This window comes from Haliotis asinina, chromosome 12 (genome assembly GCF_037392515.1).
Source record: "Haliotis asinina isolate JCU_RB_2024 chromosome 12, JCU_Hal_asi_v2, whole genome shotgun sequence".
Classification (NCBI taxonomy): domain Eukaryota; kingdom Metazoa; phylum Mollusca; class Gastropoda; order Lepetellida; family Haliotidae; genus Haliotis; species Haliotis asinina.
The window spans coordinates 20,761,084-20,773,528 of NC_090291.1; the positions used below are offsets into that span (position 1 = coordinate 20,761,084).

Sequence of the window (12,445 nt, forward strand, 5' to 3'; positions counted from 1 at the left end):
AAGTGACATGTGAACATGGACACTGCCCATGAGATGCTGTTTGTCTCGCTGCTAGCTGACATAGAATTAGACACTATGTTTGAAAACACCTTTTCCATTATCAGGGATGCCAAAAACAAACATTTAACAATTGTGTGACATTTTCATGGTACAGTTTTCACACATTTGGAAAATCTCTTCCTTGTGTCATTTTTTAAATCTCTCCACCCCTAACATTCCAACCCACAATATCTGTTGTATCTAGACATGTACATATTTGGAGTAAGTATACTCACTTCTGACTGATCTCCATGCTTTATCCACATCTTCATGTCAATAACGAAAGGAAAAAGACTGATACATTTGCAGTTATGAAATACAATGACTGCATTAAAAATCTGTGGAAACTACATTTTCTCCATTTCAAAGCATCACTGAAAATAATGAGGATGAATGCTATTACGTTTCTTAAAAGATAAAAGAAACAGTTTTGTGATATGTAACACATCTTAATGCCTCAGATAAGGTTTCTTGAGTATCTGAATCTCTTTCAGAAAAATACCAAAACTTGCCTCAATATCAATGAACAAATACTTGAAGTGTAAGATGAGCACAACTGGTTATGATGCTAACATTCTAGCAGTAACAATTCTCCTTTTGATTCAACTGATGACGTTACTGCCAGTGAAAACAGAACAGGGTCTTGTCTTCTCACAAAATACAAAGACATCTAATGCAGAAATCATGGTTTCAACAGAATGTAACACTATTCAATATAAACAGGTCAGGTTAATCGCTATTTAACCCATCACCTTTCTAGTGGTGATCAAATAGAGTGCATGGAAGAGTTATCTTCCTTTGCTCTATTAGTACAGTTCAGCATCTAATGCTTGCAGTTATGGTGCATATATAGAAAAAAAATTATTGATCGCACGACATAAAGAACAGACAGACATCACACGAGAGCAAAAAAGATGTGGCTCTGCATCAACGATATCGTCTGGGTCTGCACAGACGAACACAATCAAAGCGCACGCTTAAAATTCTAACAGACAAAACAAGAAAAGCAACCTGTTTGGCTGAATGTTGGAAGGGAATTTGTATTTTAAGCATGTTTGAAACAAAGGCATCAATCAAACTGTCAGCTACATGCAAAATTGAACATATTTCACACAAATTGTGTGAATGTTATTAACAATATGTCTCGAATACTGGTACATTTTACCAAGAGATGTGTGGGCGGAAACTTCACAAACAGTAACAAATCAACACAAGGACCAGCACAATAAATCACATCTTGGACACAGACTCAAATGCATTGATCAAATAACTCCACTAAATTTCACAATGCTAATTTGTTGACAAAGTAAAACAAGTGACTAGTGAATTAGATAAGGCAATCAATTAAAAGCACAGAAATCTTGGACAGACTTGATTTCAACATGGAATTATTAAACGTATATGACAACCCCCTATTATGATGTGAAGCAAGAGACTCATTATTTGCATAAACATGGAACAAGATAATGAGACAGACTTACGGCAATAATGTTACTGATTTCTACTGATAAATGTTTTAGTCTGCAGAGATGTCTTTTCTTTGTCTAGAGTGGAAGACTGGACTTCACTCTCTAATGTGGGCGGCTTATTTACATAATATGGAGATTTGCCCTTTGCAGCAACATCAGTTCATAACATTAGCGTACTATCTTTATTGACAGGCTATCATGATGTTCCTCTTTAAGTAACAAACAGGCTTGGGAAAATTGCCTTTTTGCCTGGAAACTAAAGGCAAAACACACGGTAAAAATGAATATATTTTTCCAAGAGTGAATTAATTTATCCAGTATATTCAAAAGGAAGCTTGAACTACTGAGATTTGCACTGGGTGGTTAACCCTACATACATAAGAACTGTATTATCTGGAAACCATCCCCATGTGAGACACATTAGATAGAGTATTCCCATGAGACACACAATAGGTAGCCTCCACCATGTGAGACACAAAGTGGTAGCCTTCACCATGTGAGACACAAAGTGGTAGCCTTCCCAGGCTATATACAGAGGTGGATAGCCTTCCCCATGTGATACACAGAGTGGTACCTTCCCCCTGTGAGACATACTGAGAGGTAGCCTTCCCCATGTGAGGGGTAGCCTTCACCATGTGATACAGAAAAACACAGAAAAAGGTATCGGTGCTTGGTCATCAAACTTACTCAAGATGTGATATGTACTGTCGACTTAACTTTATATCTGTGTTTGAAAATTAAACTATGAAGGTCTGTCTGTTTTTGTTTTGTTGTTTTATTCTAAATGTTTTAACAGCAGAATGTTTTGCAGAATATTGAAAAATGAGGTGCAGAATTTGCGAAAACTTGCCGTGAAATTCTTTAAAATTCGCTGTGAAATCCAGGAAGGACTGCATGTGATACACAGCGAGGTAGCCTTCCCCATGTGAGTGGTAGCCTTCCCCATGTGAGACACACTGAGGGGTAGCCTTCCCCATGTGAGACACACTGAGGGGTAGCCTTCCCCATGTGAGACACACTGGGGGGTAGCCTTCCCATGTGAAACGCACTGAGGGGTAGCCTTCCCCATTTGAGACACACTGAGGGGTAGCCTTCCCCATGTGAGACACACTGGGGGGTAGCCTTCCCATGTGAAACACACTGAAGGGTAGCCTTCCCCATGTGAGACACACTGGGGGGTAGCCTTCCCATGTGAAACGCACTGAGGGGTAGCCTTCCCCATTTGAGACACACTGAGGGGTAGCCTTCCCATGTGAAACGCACTGAGGGGTAGCCTTCCCCATTTGAGACACAATGAGGGGTAGCCTTCCCCATTTGAGACACACTGAGGGGTAGCCTTCCCCATATGAGACACACTGAGGGGTAGCACTCATTTCAAAGATGCTAAGCAGGGACCTTTCCTCTGAGAGACCTTCATCATGACGGTACCTTTCTGTATGTGAGACCCTCCCCCCATATGTAACCTGCATCAAATTGATATATGATGGTAACATCCCATTGAAGACTTGCATAGTTATGAAACTTTCCCATGAGAGACCTGCATTAAATGTATATACATGGGTAACCTTCTTATTAGAGGCTTGTACCAAATTTATAACTTTGGGTAACTTCCCGTGAGAGACGTGTACTAAGTAGGTGTACTGGTAACCTTCTTGAGCTTACTCCTGTGTAATAAGATGAAGATGAAGATGAAGATTCACTTCAATGGTTGAGTGCTAATACAATGCTATATATTTTACGCAACTACGAGTGAGGCATGAATACAATTATCTGTCTGTCTGTCTGTTGGGTGGTTTCAGTAGGAACCAAGCTGACACTGACGGACACTGAACTCACTTGTCTTAGACATGGGTCATCTAAAAATGGTACCAGCCGCAACATCTCTATATAAACAATAACAAATGCTGGTATCACATTAACTTATAACATGTATTTTATTTAATCAATTATTTAATAATGCTATTATTTCTTCTTCAGCGGTGACTACATAGCACTGAAATAGAGGCAACATGACCTTCTAAGAGCATCGTTGATTAGTTTAACTGATGTTCGTTCCGATTAAGTTTTAGGTATTATGAAACCTGTTCTGCTGATCTGACACTAGTGAGACGAATGGATTTGCTAATTACCAGACATTGTGACAGACTCAGAAGTACATAAAATGTCAGCGTATTATATTTTCATTACTGCTATGTCTTAATTTGATATTGAGTATTGATATCTGTAATTAGTATGCATTGCCATGGATACAAGACTCCATGATAGCAAATCAAATCACACCAGGAATATATAAGTATAATCACAAATCTCAACTTTCTAATGGTTCAATCTGGTCATATTAACCTAAATCCTTCAGGCATGGTAGTAGGAAACTTTCATTAGCCACAAGTTCTAATTTCACCATTAACTGGCACAATGGCACCACATTACAGAGTTGATAATGTGCCAGAAATTGATGAATCTTTTTTAATACATCTGAAAAAGAATAACCAAAAGGAAAAAAATCTGTGAGTTGACGCTTGAATATATTGAAAGTTGTGCTTGGAAAATTGACCCCAGTCAAGCAGAGTGAGTGAATAGATTTCTTTTTAAATTACAGACTGGGATTACCCAATGCATCAAATAATGTCCACCAATGACACAACTTTCGACAAAAAATGTCGTGTTTTTAGGTCTGACAGGAGGAAAACAAACAATTCTCCATAAGATGATTGATAAAATAACAATATGGGGTCCAAATTAGTTAAATGACATGCTCCATGACGTCAAAGAAGCTAGTAATTTTTTTGCTGTGTGATCATAAACAATGGTCCTGAATTACAAAAATATCACGCCATGTAATGCTAGGAGCCTCAATCTGGAGTAATTCACGTCTTTTAATCTGTATGATATGGAAGCTATGTAGACCTCTTTGCAGGAAGGGACTATTTTCACAACTTGATTATTGACATTATTGTGTTTTGGTCAGTGTTAATGCAGTTCAGATGTCCAATACAAGGTCACAGACTCACCCCTAACACTCTTGCAAAATGAAAACGCTTCCTCCAGAACAGAAGCGCTTCAGCTTGGTTGTATTCTTAATGAGGCTCTCCATGATAGACATCCATGCATAATCAGTTCCAAAATTTGTTTTACATTTTCTTTGCTTTCAAAACAAAGGGAGGATCTTCAAAATGATAATCACTGAATTGATTCAGCATGAATATGTAAAGTTGTGTCATCAAGAAAATAGTTTGTTTTTTTTCGTTGAATTCAATTTTTGTTGTCTGATGACGGTTTTATATATTACTACAATTTAAGAATCACTGGCTACATAGAAACTATAACAAGGCTATGATTTCATTTTGGAAGGTCAGTTTGAGTATTCAGATCAAGTAGCAACATCTTTAAGACATACCAGGACACATACAAGAATATACAAAACATCACTGCAAGAGAACAACCAGCCTGGATTATCCAATGATATTCTGTTCAGGATCATAAGTTAAATAAATGAAAAAGTCTCTAAAGATTCTTCAGTGGTAGGCAGATTTGAAAATGAAATATCCTCTATGGGCAAATCTGGGGTCAAAAGTACATACTCCAATTTAATTCACTGTATTAAAACCAGTAAGATGAGACTGAACCTGTCTATAGGTGAACTGATATGGGCTAAACAGAAATGTCTGAAAGATATGCATCAGGTATGATCAAGACAACACTGATCTGAACAGGAATGAAAGTGACAGTCAAGATGGATTCTTCAACGCAATGCTTCTAAACTAGAGTGGACCTGCTTTCTCCATCATAAATGATTCCCCTAACAAAACTAAGCACAAAAACTGCTGTTGTAGTCTATTTTCATTCAGTTTATAAAAGCATTCCCACATATAAATAGTACATGCAATGTTTCTGAAACAGAAGAACAATTAAATTTCCAAGTAGTTAAATGCACAGAATTTTGTATAGCTTAACTTTAAAGTATGTTTTAACCTCTGGCATACTGAAGTTTGTCCATAGTATATATAAACAGCAATTGGTGTTTTGTTTACACTTAAGAAACTCCTATTTACTGCATTTGCACGTAAAATACTCAAACCTGTTGCAGCTGACACGTGGCAGGTTTTAACACTGAAATTACCAGCCACTCAATGCTGTTTTTAAATGGATTGAAGTATTCAATTTTGAGGCAACAATAATAAGGGTAAATTTTGAACACCTCCAAGACAAGGGCCTCTCATGGCTTGCCACACACACAATGCGGCAAAGATATTTTCTTTCCGAGGCCATGCTGCGTTTGAACCCCGACATATGCACTTCAATACACGAATGTTTGCCATCTGGGCAATTGAGCAACGCACCACTTCCTGGCATTCTATCACATGATTTTGAAACCTACACGATACGTAAAAACATCCAAACCATTGTCTGAATCGGCTTTCATTAGACACATTTTCTATTCAATCATAGTGAATTTATTTCACATGTAGGTTTTGCCCATAATGCTTATACAACACAGTTAAAGCTTACCCCAGAACATCCTCTCCCATGTACCCAAAGTTTCCTAATGAAATGAGTTAATCATTAAGGTAGTCTAACTGTTTTTCTCCCCTGTCCATCCATCTTTCTTTTTTGTGTGTGCATGGTATATTCTAATTGCATTGGAAGGAACCCATTCCACAAGTATGTGGTTCCTTCTTTTAGATTCTGTCAGCATAAATACCTCATGGCTGTAAAGGACACACTGTTTTCTTTAAGTTAAATATTCTTACCTTTCTGGAAGAACATCTATCTTTTACAACATTACTTCAATTACACATACATCATTTTTCTTTTTTGACCTTAAAAGTTGAGTATTGCATTTCTTTATCTGCCCATTAGATGAAAACATAAACAGAAAATTTGAAACTAATGTATGCAATTGTTTTTGTGGCTACATAATTTAAATCGATTTCATGAACTCATGTATCACACATCTTGAAAAATGTGTTCAAGCAAAAGTATCTACCAGAATATTATACGAGGCACCCTTCTTTCGATAAGTTTTTAGGTTAACCAGAAAGCAAAAATGAAAAACTTAGCATGTGTTTAGCAATTTTTAAAACAAAGATATTTAAAACGAGAGAGATCTAGGTTTACTCCCTCCCTTGCAACTTTGTAAACCTTCCATTATTATGCCATGTATTTGTCTACCCCTTGGTCTATGTACCAAGTCTAAACTGCTAAATAAGAGATTTGTAAGCCACTAATTACACATAATTACTCAATGTGTACATTTCATTCTTTGTACTTATATACCTATGAATCTTTGCAAAAGATCACATGAAGTGTATAAAGGTGCTCATGCCACAAAAATCGCCTGTTTTAAAATGTACTCAGACTTATGGCCTCATATACAAACAAAGTCTGTAAATCAGAAACTAATATATAAAATTGTTTTTGTTTATAACATAATTTAAGTCAGTTTCATGTCCTCATGTATCATCCATCTTGAAAAATGTGTTCATTCGAAATGACTTTTTATATGACTTATAGAGGTATCAATTTCAGCACATAATATACAAAACAAAGTTTGGGACCAAAATTACTCCCTGGGCACCGTAACATGGAGTCTCCAAACTACATCAAACACATTTTCCTTTGTACTAAACCTGTATCTCTTCTTAAATAACTTATGCACAGCTGTATAAAGGTTGAAATTTCAGTCTGTGGGTTCAAATCCAAGTCTGAGGGTACAGATCCTGATCTGAGTGAACAAATACGTGAGTGAGTGAGTGAGTGAGTGACTTTAGTTTTACGCAGCACTCAGCAACATTCAAGCTATATGGTGGTGATCTGTACATAATCGAGTCTGGACCAGACAATCCAGTGATCAACAACATGAACATCGATTTGCTCAATCAGGAATTGATGACATGTGTCAACCAAGTCAGCGAGCCTGACCACCCAATCCTGTTAATCACCTCTTACGACAAGCATGGGTTACTGAAGATTAGTTCTAACCTAGACCCTCATGGATCTTAAGTGAACAAACTATTACATGGCTACTTTATCATCTAAGGAATGAAAACCATTAAGCAAAAGACGAAGTCCAGGATATTTTTGTACATTCTAAAAAAAACCCATGTAAATGTTTAAGGTCTAAAAGATAAGCTTAGGTAGATGTATAAGGTCTAAAAGATAAACTTAGGTAGATGTATAAGGTCTAAAAGATAAACTTAGGTAGATGTTGAAGGTCTAAAAGATAAACTTAGGTAGATGTATAAGGTCTAAAAGATAAACTTACGTAGATGTTGAAGGTCTAAAAGATAAACTTACGTAGATGTATAAGGTCTAAAAGATAAACTTAGGTAGATGTACAAGGTCTAAAAGATAAACTTACGTAGATGTTGAAGGTCTAAAAGATAAACTTACGTAGATGTATAAGGTCTAAAAGATAAACTTAGGTAGATGTATAAGGTCTAAAAGATAAACTTAGGCAGATGTTTAAGGTCTAAAAGATAAACATAGGTAGATGTATAAGGTCTAAAAGATAAACTTACGTAGATGTTTAAGGTCTAAAAGATAAACTTACGTAGATGTTGAAGGTCTAAAAGATAAACTTAGGTAGATGTATAAGGTCTAAAAGATAAACTTAGGTAGATGTATAAGGTCTAAAAGATAAACTTAGGTAGATGTATAAGGTCTAAAAGATAAACTTAGGTAGATGTTGAAGGTCTAAAAGATAAGCTTAGGTAGATGTATAAGGTCTAAAAGATAAACTTAGGTAGATGTATAAGGTCTAAAAGATAAACTTAGGTAGATGTATAAGGTCTAAAAGATAAACTTACGTAGATGTATAAGGTCTAAAAGATAAACTTAGGTAGATGTATAAGGTCTAAAAGATAAACTTAGGTAGATGTATAAGGTCTAAAAGATAAACTTAGGTAGATGTATAAGGTCTAAAAGATAAACTTAGGTAGATGTATAAGGTCTAAAAGATAAACTTACGTAGATGTTGAAGGTCTAAAAGATAAACTTACGTAGATGTATAAGGTCTAAAAGATAAACTTAGGTAGATGTATAAGGTCTAAAAGATAAACTTAGGTAGATGTATAAGGTCTAAAAGATAAACTTAGGTAGATGTTTAAGGTCTAAAAGATAAACTTAGGTAGGTGTATAAGGTCTAAAAGATAAACTTAGGTAGATGTTTAAGGTCTAAAAGATAAACTTAGGTAGATGTATAAGGTCTAAAAGATAAACTTAGGTACATGTATAAGGTCTAAAAGATAAACTTACGTAGATGTTGAAGGTCTAAAAGATAAACTTACGTAGATGTTGAAGGTCTAAAAGATAAACTTAGGTAGGTGTATAAGGTCTAAAAGATAAACTTAGGTAGGTGTATAAGGTCTAAAAGATAAACTTACGTAGATGTTGAAGGTCTAAAAGATAAACTTAGGTAGGTGTATAAGGTCTAAAAGATAAACTTACGTAGATGTTGAAGGTCTAAAAGATAAACTTAGGTAGATGTATAAGGTCTAAAAGATAAACTTAGGTAGATGTATAAGGTCTAAAAGATAAACTTACGTAGATGTTGAAGGTCTAAAAGATAAACTTACGTAGATGTTGAAGGTCTAAAAGATAAACTTAGGTAGGTGTATAAGGTCTAAAAGATAAACTTAGGTAGGTGTATAAGGTCTAAAAGATAAACTTACGTAGATGTTGAAGGTCTAAAAGATAAACTGGTAGATGTTTTAGGTGTAAAAGATAAACTTAAATAGATGTATAAGGTCATCGAAAAGAAAAAGTCATTCTTCCTTCCAGTTTTGCTCCTTTCCTGACTGCATCCATACATTATCTATACATGTTAGGATAAGCGTCATATAGAGAAATAAATTCAGCAGCATTAGCTTAAGGCCTCACTGAAAATCTCCTAATTGAAATACTATGACATGTGCTGGTAGTCTACAGGAGAAACTATGCAATACCAGAGGCCCTAGAATAATAATCTGTTGAAGTAATACTTTCCCACAACACTGGAAACTCTCAAAAGGAGATCAACACAGATTCTTGGCAAATGTACAAAAGTGTTTTCTACTAATTACTTCCTAATGAAGGTAAGTTTTTCTTGAAGAAAATAAGTGATTGCCAACATCAAATAACAACAGCACTCCTGATCATCTTCTCACAATTCAAAATATGAAAACTTTAAATACTGGTATTAAAGTAAGGTCGTCAAATGTTGATCACAATTCTGAACAGCTGCTTCAAATAGATATGTTAATTTTGTATTTTTCAATTTAATTTTCTTATGCTGAAGAAGGCCATGATGAGGATGAAAGAACCATTATTTAACATACTTAAGGAATGTTGGTTTAACCTTCATGGCTTCAAGGAGTTTAAATTCAGTAATTTACAAAAGCATGATAAAAGAAAAGTTTTTAAAATCTAACATGATTGCTTATATTCTATGCAGCCCCATCACGCTATAAGTGAAGAAGAGGCCCATGTATAAGCAGCTGTTTATTTTATGATTTCAATCTGTTGAGTAAACAAGCCCCCACATAGACCTTTCCAGCATATAGTATTACACTAACAGTTTCACACTCTGCTGAGGCTTTTTCCTGGCTGTAACCAACACACAATGAATACAATATGGCCATTTTTATGATTGAAATGAGAGGCTTGTTCCTTACAAATTAACTTGATGGAATTAACAGCAGTGAGGAACTTCTTTAAAACATTTTAAAGCCATTTCTCATTTACTCGCTCCTAAAAAAGGGGATCTTTATGGTCTAAACTGCTTTTGTAAACATTGTTTTATCAACTTGGTGGCCTGGAAGAAGCTACCCAGTCTTTCCCACCCTCCCAAGCTTGTTTGCACATCTTAAATTTCAGCTAAACCTACAGGCAGTTGTCAAGCTAATATCATATTCTGTGTTTTCTCATTGTGCTCCCAGACACTTGGTAATTACACACACATCCATTAAAGAGTCCTCATACTTTGTACAGATTGAAAGCAATAAATTGGGTCAACTGGTAGGCTGTGGTGACCCTAGGTGACCCCTAGGTAATTACATTCAGACGCTGGGAGGGTGATTAGACCAATCAAAACAGGTGTGCCTACGTATTGACGGCTGGTGACATTCGAGAGACGCAAAGGTATTCATTAACCCAGGGTTCCTATAGATATGCGACTTGCAACGAAAGAATGTGCGGCTACTAATTATGAGAACAGGTTTTGAAGTTGGTGCTGTGGCAAACACCCCCTTTTTTGTCCATGCACTGAGGCTACTTCTACCTTCTTCAGAAATTCAAACTACCTGATGGAGTGCAATTTCAAATGGACAAGCCTGTATTTCCAATGAATATGAATTTACATCACCTATAAGGGGACTTATCTAATTTTGTTCATTAGGTAAAGCTGGTAAAGTCATCAAAACTTACACACACACAGCAAATATATTCTCAATTTTGAACCTGGAGGAGGCAGACACAAGGAGGTGATCCTGGAGGGAGACCATGATATGCCTTATCCCAAACTGGGAGTTATGGTTAGCTCTTCAACAAAGACAACCCCTGAAATGTTTTAAGGAGGGTCTAGACCATGGCCCTCTACTGGGTGGGTTCTTTTCAACTTCATTCTTTATTTGTGCAAGAGTCAGGTGTAAGGTTCAAGTGCGGCTATTGATATTTGAATGTTTTCACACTATTCACCTTCCGTAAGGTACTAACATGATCTTGGAAACACTGCAAACACAACAGTTGTCCAAATGTTAGTGAGTGAGTATGGTTAATACTGCTTTTAGCAATATTCCAGCAATATTGTGGCTGGGACACCAGAAATCTGCTTCACACGCTGTACCCTTTACCACCCCTACCACACTCTACCCAACCACCCCTCAAGATATTAGTAATTTATGTAACAGAAGCCACATGTTAACTGTATTGTATCCATTCATCTCTCTTTTCCTGGTTTGTTTTTCACACAACTTTCTGCAATATTTCATATATATGATGGCAGGCAGTACATAATAGTAAAGACCAGAGAAAACAGTGACTGATAATGTGAACAATAATCCACATCACTGGCGCAGATAAACAGTGTATAACAATCTATATCATTTGGGTATGATAAACAGTTTATAACAATCCATATCATTGGTGTACAATGACCGGAAGATAACAATCCATATCACTAGGGTACGGTGACCAGTCATCTACCCTGCCTGACGATCCAATTCACTATAATGTTGTACAAAAATGCACAGAATGAAGAGGACCAACTCTAATTCTGAATCCCCTGAGGTGTCAATCCACCATTTGCATTTATCCGACACTTGCGTTAGCTTGGAACAGAGTAACTTGGTGACATGATGTTGAAACAGAACAGCAAAGACAATAAGTGATAGTTACATAGTCCTTTCAACATGAATTGTTAAACGAATACCAGCAACGTGCATTTCATGCAAAGATCAGCATTATCCTCCCCAGCACTGAGCAAAAATGATTTGTTAGCTTATGATAAAACATTTATAGATTAGGAGGAAAAGGAACATAATCTGATAATCTTTTCGATATGTTTATGGTGAACTGGATGAGACGGAAGAGTAGAGATGCCTCTAATGTTCCTACATGACCATTTCTATCTTCTTTCTCACCTTATTTTCTTCTTGAAAAACAAACATTCTGACATTTCTACTTTCTACATCATATCTTTTGGAATCCTTAACATTTGTACACAGCACAGATATCTGATTGCTTAACCTGCTTCCAAAACATCAGAAACTTTCATTTTCTTCAAATGCAATTCATGAAGGCATATTTGGTCATATCTGGCTAAAGTAGAAGTGGCAGTGAAAGTTTCTGACTTTGAGTATATCTTTAAATATGAAATGTGAAAAATTACCAACCTGTTCTGACTATGACTGGATGAGGGAACTTCGGCTCTGAAAGCAAAAAAATACATATTGTTAAGC

At 36.1% G+C, this 12,445-nt stretch overlaps 1 protein-coding gene across 1 annotated transcript in view; it reads right to left on the minus strand.

The window, feature by feature from the left end:
- LOC137259034 (uncharacterized) overlaps positions 1 to 12,445 on the minus strand; it is a 108,787-nt gene that overhangs the window by 56,098 nt on the left and 40,244 nt on the right. The window contains exon 4 of the mRNA XM_067796739.1: positions 12,380 to 12,415. The gene's annotated coding sequence lies outside the window, so the exon portion shown is untranslated. The remainder of the gene's footprint in view (positions 1 to 12,379; positions 12,416 to 12,445) is intronic.